Raw genomic sequence first — 21,513 nt, forward strand, 5'->3', positions numbered from 1 at the left:
ACACCTTGTGAAGTTGGCACTAATTCATTTTTTCAGAACATCAGGAAAACACAACTTCAACAAAGCTGCCTTATTCTATTCGTTCCCCCCCCCCCCCCCGAAGGGATCCAGGTTCAAGATTATTTGGCCATTCTGTCCTCTTTGAGGAAGTGATGGAGGCAGCCTCCATCTGCTCCACTTTGGATCTGGGTCACCCCCCCTTGGGATTCCTGGTGGCCCAGATGGTAAAGAATTCGCCTGCAGTGCGGCAGATCTGGGTTTGATCCCTGGGTTGGGAAGATCCCCTGGAGGAGAGCATGGCAACCCACTCCAGTATTCTAGCCATGGGGAGAATCCCCATAAACAGAGAAGCCTGGCAGGCTACAGTCCATGGGGTCGCAAAGAGGTGGACACGACTGAGCAACTAAGCAACAGCAGCACCATCAACTTCCTTCGACGTGGCGGCTTCACCCTGGGGTCGGTGACCCCTCTCATTGCAGAGGTCCCCGCCTCGGATTTGGCTGCTCGGCAGACCGGAAGCCACCCCACCCCCTCCCGCGCATGCTCCGACCATCAGGTGCCCGCCGCGCCGGTTTTTCTGGTTTCCGGCTACCAGGGGGCGCTAGGACCCAATCGCACGTGCTGGGAGGGGCGGCGGCCAAGTGGTCCGGGAGCCGCGCGTTGGGGCGTAGGGGACCGTGGCTTGGAGCCCGGGAGGGCTGCGAGCCTACTCAAGCTGCTTTTCTTCTTCCATCACCTTCTCCTTTCGCTGTGCACGGGCCACGCAGTGGAACTGCAGCGGTGAAAACGACTGAATTTGGGGCCCTGTAACCTCCTGGCAACCCTGAGGAGCGGCAGCGTGAGTTTCCCGGGTACCAGGAGGCCCTGGGAGGAGACACCTCACCCTGACTTTGTGGCAGTTTTTGCCATCCTGTAACGCAAAGGAGGGACTTGGTCCCAACCTTTCGCTTAGATCGGAGAGGTGCCCTTCCATCCTCTTGCCCTTGGAGGGGTGTGCTCTCCTCTGGAGTATCCCAGGAGACGGGCCTGGGGGAGTGGAGTTTGTATCTTTCAGCTGTTCTGGCAGTACTTCCTAGCCCTGTAAGGATTAACCAAATTGCTAGAAAACCCCCAAACAAACAAAGAAAAATCATTAACATTTTCACAGATATGCTAGAATAGAACAATTCACCGTTTATGAACAGGGCTTGAGAGCTGCAAGAAATGAACTTGTTACCTGACTACGGTTTATTGCTTGGAGTAGGGGCCTAGGCACACTCACACTTAAACTGGCAGGCCACAGATTGTCCAGAGTACACACTGGGATCACCCAATCGGAAATGGATTCTACACCTCATCGTGCAGTATTCAGAGATGCTGACTTTGCTGTTTCTGTCAGCACAACCCAAAGCCCCAGTCGACAAAAATGCATCCGAAATTTCATTCACCACAATTCTTACCAGGTCTTGCCATGGAGGACAAAAGTTAATTTAGATAAAAACGAAATAATGTAATAAATTAATGGTATAAGAGCCTTATATTTTGGATACCATTAAATTCACTCATTTTGAGTGTACACTTGTTTTTAGTAAACTTTAGTAATTGTCACCACAGTCCAGTTTTAGAGCATTTTTATCACCCCACTCCACCCCCTAAATTCACAAAAGACTATTTGTAGTTTATCTCTCCTCCCGCCTCTAGTCCTGAGCAGCCATGTAAACTGCCTTCTGTCTCTGTAGTTGCTTTTTCTGAACAGTTCATGTGAATGGAATCATACAATATGTAGTCTTTTGTGAATGACTTCTTTCACTTAACATAATGTTTTTCAGGTTCATCCATGTTGTGACATATATCAGTACATCATTGCTTTTTATGGCTAAATAGTATTCCATGGTATGGATATAGCACATTTGTTACCCATCTATTGGCCGAAGGACATTTATTTCCACTTTTTGGTTATCATGAATAATCCTATTGTGAACACATATGACGACATATGTGTTCAGTTCTCTTGATTTCACTGCTCTGCTCCGGTGCTGCCATATCACCCTTAGCAGGCCCTTGTTATAACACTTAGCACACTGCAGAGTAAGCTTGGATTCATTTTCTGTCTCTCCTCTAGAGAGGGCAAGGACCATGTTCACTTGTTCCCTGGTCTAGGAGTGGTATTTCTGGATCATAAGGTAACTGCATGTTTAACTTCTTTAGGAATTTCCGGACTTTTCTAAAGTGGCTGCCATGTAATATTCCCACTGGTAAATGTATGAAGGTTCCAGTTTCTCCACATCCTCACCAACACTTGTTTTGTCTTATTGTCAGTATCTCATTGTGATGTTAATTTGACTAGACTGAGTGGTAGTTGGTTTAGCTAGTTTTACTTCACTTTAATGAATACCTGTTTTAATATTTTACTGAAGGAGCTGAAATGAATAACACATGGTCACTCTTTGCAAGGAGCTGATGTATAGTTCCTTCAGGGAGACAGGTAGAGAAACAGATAATTACAGTTACAGTGTGTTAAATGCTCTGAAGGAGTTGAGCACAGCTCCCCAGGAGCTGTGGGGAGCAGAAGAAACCTAACGTAGCCTGGGGAGAGGATGGAGGAAAGTATTAATTTTTTTAATTGAAATATAGTTGGTGTACAATATTGTGTTAGTTTCAGGTATACAACAAAGTGATTCAGTTCTATACATATGTTTTCAGATTCTTTTCCATTGTAGATATTGAATACATACAAGATATTGGATATAGTTCGCTGCATTGTACATAAGTCCTTGTTGTTTATCTATTTGATATATAGTAGTGTGTATCTGTTAATCCCAAGCTCAATCATAATGAAAAAAGTGTAATTTTTCAATTCCATTTTTTTCATTAATAGACCATATTACAAAACCATGTAATCAATTATTATTATATTTTGGGTTTCATCAATAAAAAATTATGGAAATTTGTTTTTTTCTGTTGTTATATAAGTACCTACATAGTATTTTCAATTTTGCTTCTTGGCCCATATAGCCTAAAATATTTACTATCTGACCTTCACAGAAAAAGTTTGCCAACTCCTGGTTTAGTAGAATAAACAGACGTAGAAAGCAGTTGCCATGTACTTGTTGGGTGACCTTGGGAAGTCACTTTACTTCTCTGGCCTTGATTTTTATTATCTATAAAATAGAGATAAAGGGTGATGGGTGGATGAGATAAGCTCTAGAGTGAAAACCCGCCCATCCCCTAAATTTTTATAAATGATTTAGTTTTGCAAATATTTGACATACTACTGTGTTCTAAGAACTTATTAGAGGTATTGAGGATACAGCAGGAAATAATGTTCTTGTCCTGAAGAAGGATACTGCTCTAAATGAAAGGAGATTTAGGTTGCAATGTGTGATCTGAGATTGGATCTTTAATTTGAATAAACTAGCTTTATAGGGAATTTTGGGGGAAAGTAGGCAAATATAAGTATGGATGGGTCTTAGATGAGATGAAAACTTTTTTTTAAGTGTTTTGACTATGCCTCATGGCACCCCACTCTGATACTCTTGCCTGGAGAATCCCATGGATGAAGGAGCCTGGTAGGCTGCAGTCCATGGGGTCGCTAGGAGTCGGACACGACTGAGCGACTTCACTTTCACTTTTCACTTTCATGCATTGGAGAAGGAAATGGCAACCCACTCCAGTGTTCTTGCCTGGAGAATCCCAGGGACGGGGGAGCCTGGTGGGCTACTGTCCATGGGGTCGCATAGAGTCGGACACGACTGAAACAATTTAGCAGCAGCAGCAGCATGGCATGTGGGATCTTAGGTTCACTGCAGTGGAAGCTTCTTAACATGGAATGGTAGAGGTTGATAATTGAGAAAAAGCAGTTATAGAGTTACAAAGCATTGTGTGCATGTGTTATGTCATTTTGGTAGAAAATACATATATATATTATATATACTTAGAAAAAGATCTGAAAGGATATATACTTAGCCGTTAATAGTGACACTTTCTGGGTGATAGAAATAGACAGTTTGTTAATTTTAATTTAAATTTATTTGTTTTTAATTGGAGGATAATTGTTTACAATATTGTATTGGTTTCTGCCTTATAGCAATATGAATCAGCCACAGGTATACATATGTCCTCTCCCTCCTGAACCTCCCGCCCACCTCCCTGCCCATCCCACCCACTCAGCACCGGTTTGAGCTTCCTGCAACATACAGCAAATACCCACTGGCTATCTGTTTTACATATGTAATATATATGTTTCAATGCTACTCTCTCAATTCATCCCACCTTCTCCTTCCCCCACTGTGTCCACAAGTCTGTTCTTGTTTCTAATATTTTTATTTTCTAATTTTCCACAATGAACAGATACACATTGCTTTTGTAAAAATAAAAGATTCTTTCTAATTTAAAGCATAATCTGTCTTCATGGTGCTTACCTGCTAGTGCCCCTTTAAGTATTAATATTGCCAAATCTGTCGTTTTTTTTCCTAGGGAAACACAAGTAAGAATGGAGGGTGCTCTTCTCCCCAGAAGCTAACAAAGGGTCAGTCTTTCTCTGTGAAATGGCTGTAGAATATAAACGGAGGCTCCTGGCATTTCCCTACTGGTAAGTAGAGCTTTCTTATACCCTGGGCTTTAAAATGGGGTGGGATTCTGTAGGATGGCTGGCATTAAAAAAGAAGGCCTAGCAAGGCCAAGGTTGACTATGTTCAGCTAAGCACCATGCCTAATCTGATAGTGGATACAGGTTTATCTCCTCCAGTGATGGACACATCAGGATACTGAAGCCAGATGTGATCAAGCATTTAAATCATGTAACTCCTACTCCTTTTATTCTAGGCCAGGGATCCATAGACCCTGACAGCTATTTTTGTAAATAAAGTCTTACTGCAACACTTTACATATTGTCTATCACTGCTTTTGCCTCACCATGCTAGAGTTGAGTAGTTGTGACAGATGTAAGTATATGACCCACAAAAAAAAAAAAAAAAAATTACCATCTGGCCCTTTAAAAAAGAACAAGTTTATGGATCTCTGTTCTAGGCTCACAAGAAAACTGTCTTAGTAGGTGAGCCTGTGGGGGAGAGAATACCCATTTTACAGTTAAATTAATAAATTGATGTTCTAATTTATAAACTTCATTCTCTTCTAAGCTTTATTAGCATGTGTCAGTATTCCCAGTTTCAGATGACTCTAGATTACTCTTTAGATTGGATTTCTTTTTTTTTCAAATTGAAATATAGTTGACATGAAATATTATGTTAGTTTCAGTTGTACTATATAGTGATTTGATATTTGCATGCCTTACAAAAGGATTGCCCTGGTTAAGTCTAGGAACCATCTGTTCCCATACAGTTATTATGTGTTATGAACCATATTCCTTATACTGTATATTACATTCATGTGACTTACTTATTTTATAACTGGAGGTTTGCACCTCTTTATTCCCTTCATCTATTTTGCTCCCACCGCCCTCCTTCCCTCTGGTAGCTACCCATTTGTTTTCTGTATCTGTGAATCTGCTTTCATTTTGTTTGTTTTTTAAGATTCTATGTATGAGTGAGAGCTCACAGTATTTGTCTTTCTCTGTCTGACTTATTTCACTTAGCATAATATTCTCCAGGCTCATCCACATTGCTGCAAATGGGAGAACTTTTATGGCTGAGTATACTCCATCGTGTGTGTGTGTGTGTGTGTGTGTGTGTGTGTGTGTGTGTGTATAGCACATCTACTTTAGCCATTCATGTATCAACGGACCCTTTAGCTTGCTTCCATACCTTTGCTTTTGTTTTAATAAATAGTGCTGCAGTGAAAATTGGGGTGCGTGTATCTTTCCAAATGAGTGTTTTTGTTTTCTTCATATCAATACTCAGAAGTCAATTCCTGGGCCATATGGCAGTTCTACTGGTAATTTTGAGGTACATTCCACAAAATGCTTATTCATTACAAAGGGCAACCTAGTAACTTCACTGTGGAGAAACCTGGCAGACACCACCTTAACCAAATGATCAGTTAAGATTAATAGTTATGGAACAAACTGATATCATATGCCTCTTGATAGGATGCACTGAAAAGGACACAGTGTCACATCTCTAGTATTCTTGCCAAAACAAATCGTCTACATTGAGTCATGATGAACCATCAGAGAAACCCAAAATTGAAACAGCCAGTATTTTTCAAAAGTGTCATGGTAATGAAAGACCAAAAAACAAACAAACAAAAAGACTAGGGAACTATGCCAGGTTAAAGGAGCTGAAAGGGACAGGTGTGATCCTAGACCAGGAAAAGGACATTGTTGGGGCAATTGAAGGAAACTGAATACAGTCTATTGATTCGATAATTGTGTTGTATGAATGTTAATTTCTTGATCTATATTAATAGTATTATTTTATGATTATGGCAGATGTTAACATTTGGAGAATCTGGGTGAAAGATATGTGAGGATTCTTGGGGCTATTTTGCAGCTGTTTTTTGTTTTCTGTAGTTTCAAAATGAAAAGGTGAAAGTGACATGGGAGTCATTTACCACACCCCCAAATAGCCATAGGTGATCTGACTGCAATCTGCAGTTTGGCTTATAGGGGAACCAGAGTATAAGTGGGGGATCAGTCAGGAGACAGTCGCAGTAGACCAGGAGAAAGATGATGATGGCTCAGACAAGGGGATGGCAGTGGAGATCGAGATGGGTGGATGGATTCAGGATACTTGTTGGCATCTCCACCAGAAGGACATTGAGTAGGAAGGAATAGAAGGGAGAACCATCTCCTCTGAAAAGGATGTTCTCTGGGCATTATCTTCAGATAAAATATAGAGCAGAAGAGACCCTGCATGTCCATATGGGTTCTTTTTGTTGTTGTTAGTTTTCTGGATTCTAAATTCTTGAGTATGGAAACTATATTTTATCTTTTTTTCCTCTCTGGTTTTCAGTAGTGTTCCTCTCATCCAAGGGAAAACTAGGAAAGAAGCTTTCTTTGGTTCCCTCCTGTGTTTGCTTCTGCCAAGGACTTTTCTCTTGAGAATCCCTCTCTGCTCTTTTTTTAAACTTAGGACTATATCTTTTTTGTCAATGATTTTATTTATTTATTTATGGGTGTGCTGGGTCTTAGTTGCTGCTTTTCTGTAGTTGCAGTGAGGCGCTGGCTACTCTAGTTGTGGTGCGTGGGCTTCTCATTGCGGTGGCTTCTCTTGCTGTGGAGCTTGGCCTCTAGGGCACGCAGGCTTCACTAGTTGCGGCTCCTGGGCTCTAGAGCCCAGGCTCAGTAGTTGTGGCGTACAGGCTTAGCTGGTCTATGGCATGTAGGGTCTCCCTGGACTAGGGATCGAGCCCGTGTCTCCTCCATTGGCAGGCGGAGTTTTTACCACCAAGCCACCAGGGAAACCCTGTCTCTGCTTTTATTATGAAAGGGTTTGAATTCTGTGTTCTCACTCAAATTGTGACCTTTACAGAGCCCCATTGGTTAGTTTGGGTTTCCCTGTGATGTGCCTTTCTCTACATTTAGGTCTTTACCTGGAATACACTCAATAAAATTTTATCTGTTTTGCAAGGCTCAGTTCAAGAACCACCCACTCCGAGTTGTCTTCCTGGATTTTCTCAGCCCAAAGTAATCCTTCTTTTTCTGAGGTAAGTCATAAATCTTGTTGTTGTTCAGTTGCTAAGTTGTGTCCAACTCTTTGTGACCCCATGGACTGCAGCATGCCAGGCCTCCCTGTTCATCACCATCTCTTGGAGTTTGCCCAAGTTCATGTCCATTGAATCGGTGATGCCATCCAACCATTTCATCCTCTGTCACCCCCTTCTCCTCCTGCCCTCAATCTTCCCCAGCATCAGGGTCTTTTCCAGTGAGTCAGCTCTTTATATCAGGTGGCCAAAGTATTAGAGCTTCAGCTTGAGCATGAGTCCTTCCAATGAATATTGACGGTTGATTTCCTTTAGGATTGACTGAATTGATCTCCTTGCTGTCCAAGGGATTCTCATAGCTCTTAGTTTATTTGTTTTATTTAGACCCCATTCACTTTTTTACAGTCATACTCACTGCTTTGTGCTTATTTGGCTTTGTTTTGGGCCATGCCGCAGCATGTGGGATCTTAGTTCCCCTGCCAGGGAAGTCCCTGTACTTGTTCATATTCATGACTTATATCCTCTACCTGATTTTAAATTCCTTAAGGGAAGGTACTTAGGTTGTTCAACTTTAAATGAATAATTTTCTTTCTCATCATCAGGTACAAAAGAGGTTCAACAGTGAGGTAAGTTGATAAGTTCCCCAGTGTACTTGGAATCTAATCTTTAGTTTCTCTTGTTTCTAGTGAGGACTTTTCCTGTGAAAATACTAGAGTCATTTCCTTTGTCCCCAGCAATCTCCTTTGTAACTTAAAGCCTGTGTTCTATGATTTTCTTTGCCATGGTGTTGATGGAACTGCTTCCACCAGGGGGAGCTCCTTACTATATCTAGGTTAATTTCTTTTTCTTTAGAGGCAAAAGAAAGGAGACTTCATCAGGCAAAATATTGAAGCAATGGGAATACAAACAATAGGAAGTAGGAACTTGGGACTTGGGACTTGATTTGCTTCCAGCACCAGTTGGCCCAAATACCATTTAATTTGTCATATTGGGTCTCAGTATGATTCTGGCCCATGTGTAAAGATTTCCCTCTCCCCAGTCATTTATTTCATCTACAGATATATAATAATCATGTACTTTCTGTCAAGTATTGTAGATGCTGAGCTTCATCTGTGAACAAAACCTACCAAGTCTCTGACCACATGGAATTCATGAGGTGGACGCAGGTGGGTAACAGATAATATGTAAGATAGATAGATACAATGTGTAGTATATTAGATGGCGATGAGTGCTAAAGGAGAAAGACAATGCAAGGTCTAATAGGCCATTGTAAGAACTCTGATTTTTACTATAAATGACATGGGAAGCATTGGGGAATTTTGACTGGGAATGGTATGATCTGACACGTTTTAAAAGGATCACTATTGTTTTCTGTATAATACATTATATCTAAGAGAATAAGCTTGGGCCAGACTGGTAACAGTGAAATTTGGGAGAACTTGTTGGATTTGGGGGTGCATCTTGAAGTTGGATTTGCTGACAGATTAGATGTGGGATGTGAAAGAGGAGTCAAGGAAAACAGAGTCACCATGTTGCATAGCACCAATAGCATTGCCTAAAATGTGGCTGGTGCTCTCTGGAGTGACACAACACAGTGTTTCTGTTTGAGACAATGCCAAGGTTTTCATCCTGAGTAGCTGAAATGATGGAGTTAGCACTAACTGCAGTGGTAAAGACTGTGGGAAAAACAGTATAAAAGAAGTTAAATTGAGGATGTGTTGAATTTGAGACGCCAGTCAGACATCTAAGTGGGGTTGATGAGTGAGCTGTAGGGTACAGGAACATGGCACTCACAGGCGTGGTTAGGGCAGGAGGTAAATGTTACGAAGTCACAGATGTCCAGATAGTATTTCAAGCTCTGAGACGGATGAAATCTCCAGGAGTGAGGATAGTTAAGAGGAGGGGACCACGGACCCTGCCTTGGGGCACTCTGCCAGCCAGAGATTAGGAAGATGATGAGGAACTAGCAAAGGAGACTGACAAGGAGTGGCCAGTAAGGTGGAAGGAAAACCAGAAGAATGTGGTGCAGCCGAAGCCTCGTGAAGAAGGTGCTTCCAGGAAGAGGGGATGATCAACTGTGATAAGTGCTTCTGGTTGGCCAGGCAAGGTGAGGGCCCAGAATGTTCGATGGACTCTCGCAACATAGAGGCCCCTAGTGACCTGGATAAAAGCCTTTTCAGTGGACAAAAGCTTGATGGGAGTGCGGCCAAGAGAGAAGGGAAGGAGAAAAATTGTACCTGGGGAATATAGACAAATATTTTGAAGAATTTTGCTGTCAAGAATAGGAGAGAGATGAGGCAGTAACTGGAAGGGTGTGTGGGAGGATCAAGAGAAAGTATCAGAATAGGAGAAAATAGAGTCCAGAAATAAACCCACACACCTATGGTCAATTAATCTACAACAAAGGAGGCAAGAAAATATGCTGGGAAAAACAGTTTCTTCAGCAAGTGCTGCTGGGAAAGCTGGCCAGCTACATGCAGAACAATGAAGTCAGAACATACCTTCACACCATAGACAAAAATAAACTCACGGTGGGAGGAATAATGGAACGTTTGCCCCAGGAGTACTCACCAGTCATCGGAGTTCACTAGTCCTTGGTCACATACGTTTCTGGTAATTCTCAGAGAAGCAAGGTGTTGAGGGAGGGGAAATTGCCAGCAGGTTTGACTGGAACAAACTCCAAGGAAACCCGTGGACAGCCTTTAATAAAACTTGACCCAGAACCTCCACAGTTAGGAAAGGGGAGAGTACCTCCACGTGTGGAAGCAAACAGTTGGGGTCATGAGCTATAGCCAGCCCCCTAGTCTATTGGGTGATTCTAGCCTCCTGTGCCCACTTTGGTGGATCTGGCCTCCATTATACTGAAGACAGCCTGTACATCTACCTCCAGAAACATTATCTATTATTATTTACAGAAGGGAGAGGGAAATAAATTCTTGTAGATGCTGTGAACATGACAAAACCCCAGGTGGGGTGTGAAGCAAGTAGGAAAACTGACATAAAATTTAAGGTCACAGTACCACAGTACCACTAATGCCTTTGACTGTGTGGATCACAATAAACTGTGGAAAATTCTTCAAGAGATGGGAATACCAGACCACCTGACCTGGCTCCTGAGAAATCTGTATGCAGGTCAGGAAGTAACACTTAGAACTGGACATGGAACAACAGACTGGTTCCAAATAGGGAAAGGAGTATGTCAAGGATGTATATTGTCACCCTGCTTATTTAACTTATATGCAGTGTACATCATGCAATATGCCGGGCTGGATGAAGCACAAGCTGGAATCAAGATTTCGGGGAGAAATAGCAATAACCTCAGATACATAGATGATATTACCATTATGGCAGAAAGCAAAGAAGAACTAAAGAGCTTCTTGATGAAAGTGAAAGAAGAGAGTGAAAAAGTTGGCTTAAAATTCAACATTCAGAAAACTAAGATCATGGCATCCAGTCCCATCAGATCAGATCAGATCAGTCACTCAGTCGTGTCCGACTCTTTGCGACCCCCTGAATCGCAGCACACCAGGCCTCCCTGTCCATCACCAACTCCCAGAGTTCACTCAGACTCACATCCATCGAGTCAGCAATGCCATCCAGCCATCTCATCCTCTGTCGTCCCCTTCTCCTCCTGCCCCCAATCCCTGCCAGCATCAGAGTCTTTTCCAGTGAGTCAACTCTTCGCATGAGGTGGCCAAAGTACTGGAGTTTCAGCTTTAGCATCATTCCTTCCAAAGAAATCCCAGGGCTGATCTCCTTCAGAATGGACTGGTTGGATCTCCATGCAGTCCAAGGGACTCTCAAGAGTCTTCTCCATAGCAAGTCCTAGAGAACAGCACATTGGGAAACTGGACCATTGTCTTGGATTCCTGATGTTCTTGTGTGTCTCATTAACAGCCCAGTCTTCCCAGTATTTTAGGGCTTATCATAGAAAAATATCTATTACTCTAGAAATTTTGGTCTGCCATTTTTGATGCCCACCTCTCTGATTCCACCTTTTAATAAATTGGCATGAGGTTTTGGTATAATCTGAAAATGACATTTTAGAATAAATTTAATTGGGCAGAACCACTTAGGCTTTACTCTTGGTTGTCTTTTGATATGAATTGTTTCTGGACCAGTTTGTCTAAGTCCTGGCTCTTATTGGTTCATATGAAATAATGTTATCTTCACTTCTTTGTATATTATGTATAAATTAGAAAATGAAAAATGTGTGAATAACATTGTATGAAATAAAAAAAAAAAAAAAGAGTCTTCTCCAACACCACAGTTCAAAAGCATCAATTCTTCGGCACTCAGCCTTCTTCACAGTCCAACTCTCACATCCATACATGACCACAGGAAAAACCATAGCCTTGACTAGAAGAACCTTTGTTGGCAAAGTAACGTCTCTGCTTTTGAATATGCTATCTAGGTTGGTCATAACTTTCCTTCCAAGGAGTCAGCGTCTTTTAATTTCATGACTGCAGTCACCATCTGCAGTGATTTTGGAGCCCAGAAAAATAAAGTCTGACACCGTTTCCACTGTTTCCCCATCTATTTCCCATGAAGTGATGGGACCAGATGCCATGATCTTCGTTTTCTGAATGTTGAGCTTTAAGCCAACTTTTTCACTCTCCACTTTCACTTTCATCAAGATGCTTTTGAGTTCCTCTTCACTTTCTGCCATCCCATCACTTGATGGCAAATAGATGGGGAAACAGTGGAAACAGTGAGAGACTTTATTTTCTTGGGCTCCAAAATCACTGCAGATGGTGACTTCAGCCATGAAATTAAAAGATGCTTGCTCCTTGGAAGAAAAGCTATGACCAACCTAGACAGCATATTAAAAAGCAGAGACATTACTTTGCCAACAAAGGTCCGTCTAGTCAAAGCTATGGTTTTTCCAGTGGTCATGTGTGGATGTGAGAGTTGAACTATAAAAAAAGCTGAGCACCAAAGAATTGATGCTTTTGAACTGTGGTGCTGGAGAAGACTCTTGAGAGTCCCTTAGACTGCAAAGAGATCCAACCAGTCCATCCTAAAGGAGATCAGTCCTGAATATTCATTGGAAGGACTGATGCTGAAACTGAAACTCCAATACTTTGGCCACCTGATGTGAAGAACCAACTCATCAGGAAAAGACACTGATACTGGGAAAGATTGAAGGCGGGAGGAGAAGGGTATGACAGAGGATGAGATGGTTGGATGGCATCACCAACTTGATGGACATGAGTTTGAGTAGGCTCCAGGAGTTGGTGATGGACAGAGAAGCCTGGCGTGCTGCAATCCATGGGGTCACAAAGAGTCAGACACGACTGAACAACTGAACTGAACTGACCACTAATGATGTCCTTATTCCCTGGGCAGAAGTGGGCTTCACAGCAGAACCCCCTGTCTAGCTGGGCTCAATTCTTAGCTGTGTGTACTAGGAGCGATGGCTTTGAGAACACATACAAGTTTCACTGATCACCAGTCACCATGTTCTTTTTTTGTATTTGAACTTGTTTCCATGTCTCATGTCTTCAAGGCCCAGCTCAAGTGTCACTTGTTCTGCAGAACCTTCTGTGAGCCCCATCTCAGACAAAATGCATCATTTCCTTCCCTGAGTTTCCAGACCACTTTTTCTCTTTCTCTCTTCTCACACCTGTAACACTGAGGTGTGTCTGCCTGTGAATGCAAGAGATGGCAGAGTACAGTGGATAAGAACACAGGCTTTGGAGCAAGGATGCTTGGGTTTATATAAATAATATATATATATATATAATATAATATATAATAACATATATAATATATAATTATAATGATATATATAATATTATATATATATATATATATATATATATATATATTTGGCTGTACCAAGTCTAAGTTGCAGCACATGAGATCTTTAGTTGTGGCATGTGGGATCTAGTTTCTTGACCAGGGATCAAACCCAGGCCCCCTGCATTGGGAGCATTGAGTCTTAGCCACTGGACCACCGGGGAAGTCCTGGCTGCATCTCCTTGTGCCTCAGTTTCTCCTCTGTCTCATCCAAATAGAATAGTAGTAAGATGAAAGCAATGAATACATGTGAAGTACTTAGAACAGTGCCCAGCATGTAATAAGTGCTCAATAAGCTTTAAAAAATATTTTTATGGGAGTAGAGTTGATTTACAATGTGGTGTTACTTTTAGGTGTACAGCAGTATAAGCTTTTGTTATTTGTCTCTCTTCTCCTTGAGGAATAAGACCACGCCCTTTTGTTAGCACTGAGCTTGGCACAGAGTACTAGGTGCTTAATACATATTTGTGTGACTCAACAGGTTTCTAAATCAAATTCAAGTTCGTGTTTAACAGTTTCATATGTGTATGGCCCTTTCATCAGCTCACTTATTTATTGCTGTGTTCCACAATGTGTAGTGGTTAAGAATGAAGGTTCTAGAACCTGATGCCTTGGTCTGTGTTGTTGCTTAGTAACTTACTAGCTTGTTAGCCTCAGCTTCCTCATCTGGAAAATGAGAAAAAAATATAGGAAGTTAAACAGTTACTAAACATTCAAATGTTAACTATATCTATTTCTAATCTTATTAATTAAGTGACTTAATATATACCTCTAATGTTCTATGGACTGTGTTGGACAACAGAGATACAGAAATGAGTAAGGCTTGGTTCCTGCTCTAAGAGAACCCCTCTGCTGGGGAAGGCAGCAAGTCAGTAGGTATAGAGCCTAGCAGAGGAAGGGAGCAACTTTTTGAGAGGGACCAGTGAGGGGAAAAGGGAGGGTCATAAGGTTTTTTTAGGGTTTTCCCTGGTGGCTCAGTGGTACAGAATCTGCCTGCAATGCAGGAGATGCAGGAGACCTGGATTTGATCCCTGGGTCGGGAAGATCCTCTGGAGTAGGAAATGGCAACAAACTCCAGTATTCTTGCCTGGAGAATCCCGTGGACAGAGGAGCCTAATGGGCTGCAGTCCATAGGGTAGCAAAGAGTCAGGCATGACTGAGCCACTGAGGACCCATGTAAGGCTTTTTGGAGCAGATACATCCTGAGCTTTGAAATCTGTGGGTTGCGGATCCTGGAATAAGAATGTCAAATAGGTATCAAAATCCTTTTTGTGGTTCATTGGAAATGAGTTTTAGAACAGACGTCTCCCACTGATTTCCTGAATAAGACCCCTTTATGAGAGGTCCCACCCTCTATTTTGAAACCGAGAGAAACTGTTCTGGGCCAACAACAACGCATCATCAGTCCAACCTAAGTGCACCAAAAATGGTTTTAAACAGTTTTCCTTCAGCAAAACTCCTCTTTCCTTTTGTCGTTAAGCCAGAGGGCCCGCATGAGCAGAGGAGCACATCCCACAGGCCTCTGGCCTGCCTTCATCCTCCCTCCCAGTGGATTTTCTGAAAAGGTTGGCACTCTCTTCCCTTCGTCACCCCCACCATCAGGTGACAGGCAAAGCAGAGAGACATGTTTTCTAAGAAAAGGCCAGGACCCTTTTCTCACTCCCACCTCTCATAGAGATCTCTCCGAGATGGTGGGATGGGGCTATATTAACATTTTTGAGATCAAGGACAGGGTAGGGGTAGATGAAAATGTTGGTCTTTTCTCTTAGAAAACCAATAAAGCCAGTGACGCTTGTCTATATTCCCCAAGTAGTTCATAAGAACAATAGAATTCAAAGTTCCTGGTGTTCCTCTGGAGCTGATTTTGGCAAGTGATAAGCAGCTTGTAAAAGGGCTTATTATTGAGTGGAGCTTTGGCTGCCTGACTTTTAAGGTTGGTTATTTATTTTGCATGTTGTATAACAGGAGCATTGGGCAATGCTCAGAAGAGGCCTTCTGGGTCAGGGAGTAAGGGCTGCTCTGTCTCCTCCTGCCAGAAGCAGATTCCAGCGCGGAGTGCGAACCCAAGCCATGGCTTTCCTGCAACCCCTAACCACCAGACAGGCCTTCTCCTTAGGGGTTGAACATTTCCATCAAGTCCCAGCCCCAGAAAAATAGATGTGTGTGTAATTTCTCCAACTCACACTGATAACGTGACCTGCCTTTGAAAGACCTGTTTTTAAAGACACACTGTGGTCATTTGCAACAGACAGTCATATATAGGGTCCCTGGCATCTCCGTAGGTAGATGCTCTGAAATGTAGGACTTTGAAGAGTGCCCAGCCCAAATTGTCCCCAGTCCTTTTGGTTCTAACGTTAAAGCACGTACCTCCTATCTCCTGCTGGTCTCAACTGGCTCCCTGAGAAACATACAGACATTTTAGAGACAGTGAATGAGGGAAGTTCTTCTTTCTCCTGTTCTAAACTTTAGGAAACTGAGCCAAGGCTCTCAAGAACCTGCGATGGTCTTGATAGAGAAAAACTTAGTTGTGGCTCTTTTTTTTTTTCACTTTTCTCTTGTTTGATTTTTATGGCAACCTGAATTTATGAGGATGTTGTGTTTATAGAGGCTATAAGCCAGCGTTTGTGTCTGGTCATATTAGTACATTGGGAGACAGCAGGAGATTATAGGTGCCTGGGCAGAGGTTTCATGAGCTATTGAACGAGTTGTAGATGCTTTATGATATTTAGAAGACACATGTCTTGGGAGAGGCAGCCTTTACACTTGAAGTTACTGTTTCAGGATGGACCCTCCTTTCTCAGAGACAAGGTTTTGTTGAAGAAAGTCTTGGAAAACATGTGAGAAACAGTCATCCTCATAGAGTTTATGAGTGTGACTAGGTTAATTTCGTGCACTAAAGTCTCAAGCATCGGGGATGGCCCAATGCTTTGTCTCCTATATTAGTCAGGATAAGCTAGATTCTGCAGGGACTCCTGCTCAGTCGTTCAGTCATATCTGACTCTTTGCAACCCCATGGAGTGTAGCCCACCAGGCTCTTCTATCCATGGGATTCTCCAAGCAAGAATACTGGAGTGGGTGGTCATGTCCTGCTCCAGGGCATCTTCCCAACCTGGGGATCAAACCCAAATCTCCTGTATCTCCTGCATTGGTAGGCGGACTCTTTACCACTGAGCCACCTGGGAAGCCCCAGACTCTGATGCAGTAACAAATAAGGAACACATATGTCGCTCACATAAATAAGACTTGATGCAGAATGGTTGGCTCTCTTTAATCTTGTAGTAGTGCCATCTGGCACACATGACCTCCAAGGGCACTGTGGCAGAGGAAAAGACAGCTGGAAGCCCACAGGCCTTCATTGCCTCACCCTGGCATTGACACATCACTTCTGCACATATTTCAGTGGCAAGAACTTATCACTTTGCCCGGTCTAGTGGCAGGGTCATGTAGAAGCATACCTGGTCTATCTGGTGGCTGTGAAGAGTCTCTCCTATATCCTCTGGGGACCAGCTGACCCTTAACTTGCCACCACACTCTCAGGGAATGTATGAGTGATGTTGATTTCCTAATTCTGCAAACACCAAACCAGCTCTCCAACCTGACAGACAGCGCTAGTTGTAGCTAACGAGAGGACACAGGACAGGCAGTGCTTACCTGTTTGTCAGCTGCAATCCTTTGCCTTGTCCTCCCTCATCGCTCACATCCTCATTCTGCTTCTGTGTCAAGACTCACACTCATGTAAATGTAAGAATGGCTCCCAGCTTAGACACCTTTGCCACTCTGGTCCCAGGATCCAGGTCTGACTGGAGCTGTGGGAGTATTAAGTGAGAAAGTGGAAGAGCTGCTCTTTCCAAAGTTCTCACAGGCTGGGCAGGCATTCCCTGTCTCTAGTGGTCCTCAGGCCCCAGAGTTGAGGCACCATAAATTAATCTACAGCAAACCCTCTGACGAGACTGAGGGAGCAGAGTTCCCCAGTGTCCACGAGTATCACTGAGAGCCAGGACTTACTCCCCTCCCAATGCCGAGTTCTCTTTAGTTATGGTGGCCCTTCTCCCAGGAGGAGGATGACCAATGGAGCCATTTCCAGATTTCTCTCTAGAGGTGAAGACCAAATTCCCAGAAGGGACCTGAGAGTTAAAAAGTGGTTGGCTGCTCCTGACCTGACTTATCATGTGTAGCTGAACCATAACCACTAGAGTATATTAGAGTGTGTGTGTGTGTAAAAATCAATCCTGTGGTGCTTGGGGACTTTGGTTGCCCAGCCCTTGGAACAATTTGCTTCTTTTTGTTGTTGTTTTCCCTTGGAATCTCAGGTGCAAGCAAACTAAGGAAATAATTGAGTCTTCTGGCTTTTAGTGTCTTCCAGAGGATAGGGGTGGCTGGGGTCAGTGTAGACCAATCCAAGGAGTGTATATTTGCCAGAGTTGCTGCCCATCTTCCTTGTTTCTGGCATGTGTATCTCTCTGCAAGATGAGCCCTGGATTGTTTCTGGCATGTGTATCTCTCTGCAAGATGAGCCCTGGACCCGATGTAAGTTATCCACAGGGTAGCTGGGTGGCTGATGACCTGGTTGGCTTCGAAGGGTAGGAGGGTCAGCAATGTAATGAGGTAGGGGTTAGCATGGCTGTATCTGAAAGAGAGTCATGATGATGAGTTTTTCCTTTCTCTCCTTTGACTTCATTGTGATATTCTGTGTGGGTCCTGTTAGCTTGAATCTGGGCGAGACTCATCCAAATAGTTCTTAGATACAAATCACATCCCTTTACCTTCTCGAGTCACTGCCAAGCTCATTATGGTTAAAAGATTTCTAAGACGAGGTACAGCACTCACCTCGGTTAGAGTCTACCATTTAAATGTATTTCATACATATGAGCATTATGTCCTTTATATGTTTTTCATTGTTTCACAGTTATTCCAGATTGAACCACTTTTTAAAATGTCTTTGTTTTCTTTATTGGGAAAACATCATTCAATGGTGGTTGTTTATGTTCCTCTCTTTCTTTCCCAGTAACAAAATTTTAATTCTTCACTTTGACATTTTCATGTCTTCCTCTTTGTGTTTCATATTCCTGCTGTTAATTGCCACTCTCCTCACTAAGTTTTCTCCCCCTTCCCAACATTGAAACCTAAGCCTTCTTCTCTTTTCCATGTCTTCAGTTTGAGATGTTGTGTATGAATTCTAGTAAAACTTTTTTTTTAAGTGATCAAAGATATTTAACTTTGAGCCAGTTAGAATCTCACTGACTTATGTGATCTTTCTAAGGACTTCAAAGTAATTCACCTTAAAACTAAAATAGTCCATTGTAGTACTGTGTTTATCATCTCTATCTGGGAACTAGGTAGGGGCACATTTTATCCCTTCTGTCTTTCCTTTTGTTGTTGTTAGTTTTTTTTTTTTTTTTTTTTAACGTGTTTAATACTATGTTCAATGAACATAGCATCATTAAATGCTAAACCTGTCTATTTATCCTTGTGGGGTCTTAGTTAAGGCATTTGGGATCTTTGATCTTCACTGCAGCATGCTAGATGCGGGATCATTATTTGTGGCATGCAAACTCTTAGACGAAGCATGTGGGATCTAGTTCCCTGACCAGGGATCAAACCTGGGCCCCCTGCGTTTGGAGTACAGAGTCTTAGCCACTGGACCACCGTGGAAGTCCCTTCCTTCTCTCTCAAGAATGGTCAAATCAAGGTGCAGAGGTGATAACTTTTCCGTTGTCATCATCCTGATTGTTGTTTGATGTCCAGGCCAAAGTAAGAAATTGCTAGCCTATGGATTCTGCATTATTCCCTCCATTGTAAGCTAAAAATGATGCTAGGACAGGCTGAGGGAGACTGCTTTCCATCATGTGTGGATTAATGGTCTGGCAGAGGCAGGACTCTGGATTTAGAGGCCCCCAGAAGATAGGGACCCCAGCATCTAGGCAATCCTACTTTCATATTTTGTGCGTAGCTGGGTCTTCGGGGCCTGACCCAGCACTCCCAGCAGAATCCTGTGGTCATACTTTTATACATAGAATGTGGACACAGTGGGGGTTTAGCTGTCAATAATATTATAAACAGTAGAAAATTTCAAGTGTTGCTTCTTAAAGTAACAAGTGATGGCTGAGGGTGCAAGGGAGAATGACCTTCTCGGCAGCTTATCAAACGAAGTGTCAAGTGTGAAATGGTTTCTAAATTGTAAAAGTATGAAACACATGATGGCCATTGGTATTGCATTATAAATTGCATGAGTTGCTTTTCTGCCAAGATTTTAAAGAAGGACATCAAAGATCTCAAGTATTGCTGTAGTTCAGTTCAGTTCAGTTCAGTCGCTCAGTCGTGTCCGACTCTTTGCGACTGCACGGACCGCAGCACACCAGGCCTCCCTGTCCATCACCAACTCCCAGAGTTTACCCAAACTCATGTCCATTGAGTCGGTGATGCCATCCAGCCATCTCATCCTCTGTCGTCCCCTTCTCCTCCTGCCCTCAATCTTTCCCAGCATCAGGATCTTTTCCAGTGAGTCAGCTCTTTGCATCAGGTGGCCATCTGCAGTGATTTTGGAGCCCAAAAAAATAAAGTCAGCCACTGTTTCCACTGTTTCCCCATCTATTTGCCATGAAGTGATGGGACCAGATGCCATGGTCTTCGTTTTCTGAATGTTGAGCTTTAAGCCAAGTTTTTCACTCTCCTCTTTCACTTTCATCAAGAGGCTCTTCAGTTCTTCTTCACTTTCTGCCATAAGGGTGGTGTCATCTGCATATCTGAGATTATTGATATTTCTCCTGGCAATCTTGATTCCAGATTGTGCCTCATCCAGTCCAGCGTTTCTCATGATGTACTCTGCGTGTAAGTTAAATAAGCAGGGTGACAATATACAGCCTTCACGTACTCCTTTTCCTATTTGGAACCAGTCTGTTTTTCCATGTCCAGTTCTAACTGTTGCTTCCTGACCTGCATACAGATTTCTCAAGAGGCAGGTTAAGAAACTTCAAAATTCACTTTGCTTACCTTCTGATTAGGGCATTTTTGTTTTGCTTGAACGTAAAGCCCATGGCTGAGTTATTTTTTCTCCAGCTTCACTGAGGTATAATTGTATGCCAAAAACTGCAAATAATTAATATATATAATCTGGTGAGTTTGGACACATGAATGGACCTAGAAAACATTAGGCTAAGTAAGATAAGTCAGTCACAGAAGGACAAATACGACATGAGATTCCTCTTAGATGAGACCTCTAAAATAGTCAAAAGTAAGGATGGTGGTTGCCAGGGGGTGGGAAGATGGGGGTATGGGGGAGGGGTTGGTATTCAATGGATAGAAAGTTACAGCTATACAGTATGAGAACGTTCCAGAGACCTGAATTACAAATAGTGTTTACAGTTAACAATAAGGTTCAGTTCAGTTCAGTTCAGTTCAGTTGCTCAGTCGTGTCTGACTCTTTGCGACCCCGTGGATTGCAGCACGCCAGGCTTCCCTGTCCATCATCAACTCCCAGAGCCTGCTCAAACTCATGTCTATCGAGTCAGTGATGCCGTCCAACCATCTCATCCTCTGTCATCCCCTTCTCCTCCTGCCGTCAATCTTTCCCAGCATCAGGGTATTTTCCAGTGAGTCAATTCTTCACATCAGGTGGCCCAAGTATTGGAGCTTCAGCTTCAGCATCAGTGCTTCCAGTGAATATTCAAGACTGATTTCCTTTAGGATTGACTGGTTTGATCTTCTTGCAGTCCAAGGGGCTCTCAGGAATCTTCTCTGACACCACAGTTCAAAAGCATCAATTCTTTGGCACTCAGCTTTCTTTATGGTCCAACTCTCACATCCATACATGACTACTGGGAAAGCCATAGCCTTAACTAGACGGACCTTTGTTGGCAAAGTAATGTCTCTGCTTTTCAGTATGCTATCTAGGTTGGTCATAACTTTTCTTCCAAGGAGCAAGCATCTTTTAGTTTCATGGCTGCAGTCAACATGTGCAGTGATTTTCAGGCCCAAGAAAAGAAAGTCTCTCACTGTTTCCATTGTTTCCCATCTATTTGCCATGAAGTGATGGGACCAGATGCCATGATCTTCATTTTTTAATGTTGAGTTTTAAGCCAACTTTTTCACTCTCCTCTTTCACTTTTATCAAGAGGCTCCTCAGTTCCTCTT

General features: G+C 42.7%; 1 long non-coding RNA gene across 7 annotated transcripts in view; it reads left to right on the forward strand.

The window, feature by feature from the left end:
* The first annotated feature begins 218 nt into the window (after positions 1-218).
* LOC101904382 (uncharacterized) overlaps positions 219-21,513 on the forward strand; it is a 90,504-nt gene continuing 69,209 nt past the window's right edge. For 5 of the 7 annotated variants that reach the window (XR_009493526.1, XR_009493523.1, XR_240725.5 and 2 more), the window contains exons 1-5: positions 593-838; positions 4,456-4,570; positions 7,509-7,584; positions 8,184-8,207; positions 8,670-8,747. This is a non-coding gene — a long non-coding RNA (uncharacterized lncRNA). Of the gene's footprint in view, positions 839-4,455; positions 4,571-7,508; positions 7,585-8,183; positions 8,208-8,669; positions 8,748-21,513 lie in introns of all 7 variants that reach the window. The other 2 variants (XR_009493522.1, XR_003033436.2) reach the window with 2 other exon arrangements.

This window comes from Bos taurus, chromosome X, assembly GCF_002263795.3.
Source record: "Bos taurus isolate L1 Dominette 01449 registration number 42190680 breed Hereford chromosome X, ARS-UCD2.0, whole genome shotgun sequence".
In the NCBI taxonomy this organism is placed as follows: Eukaryota; Metazoa; Chordata; class Mammalia; order Artiodactyla; family Bovidae; genus Bos; species Bos taurus.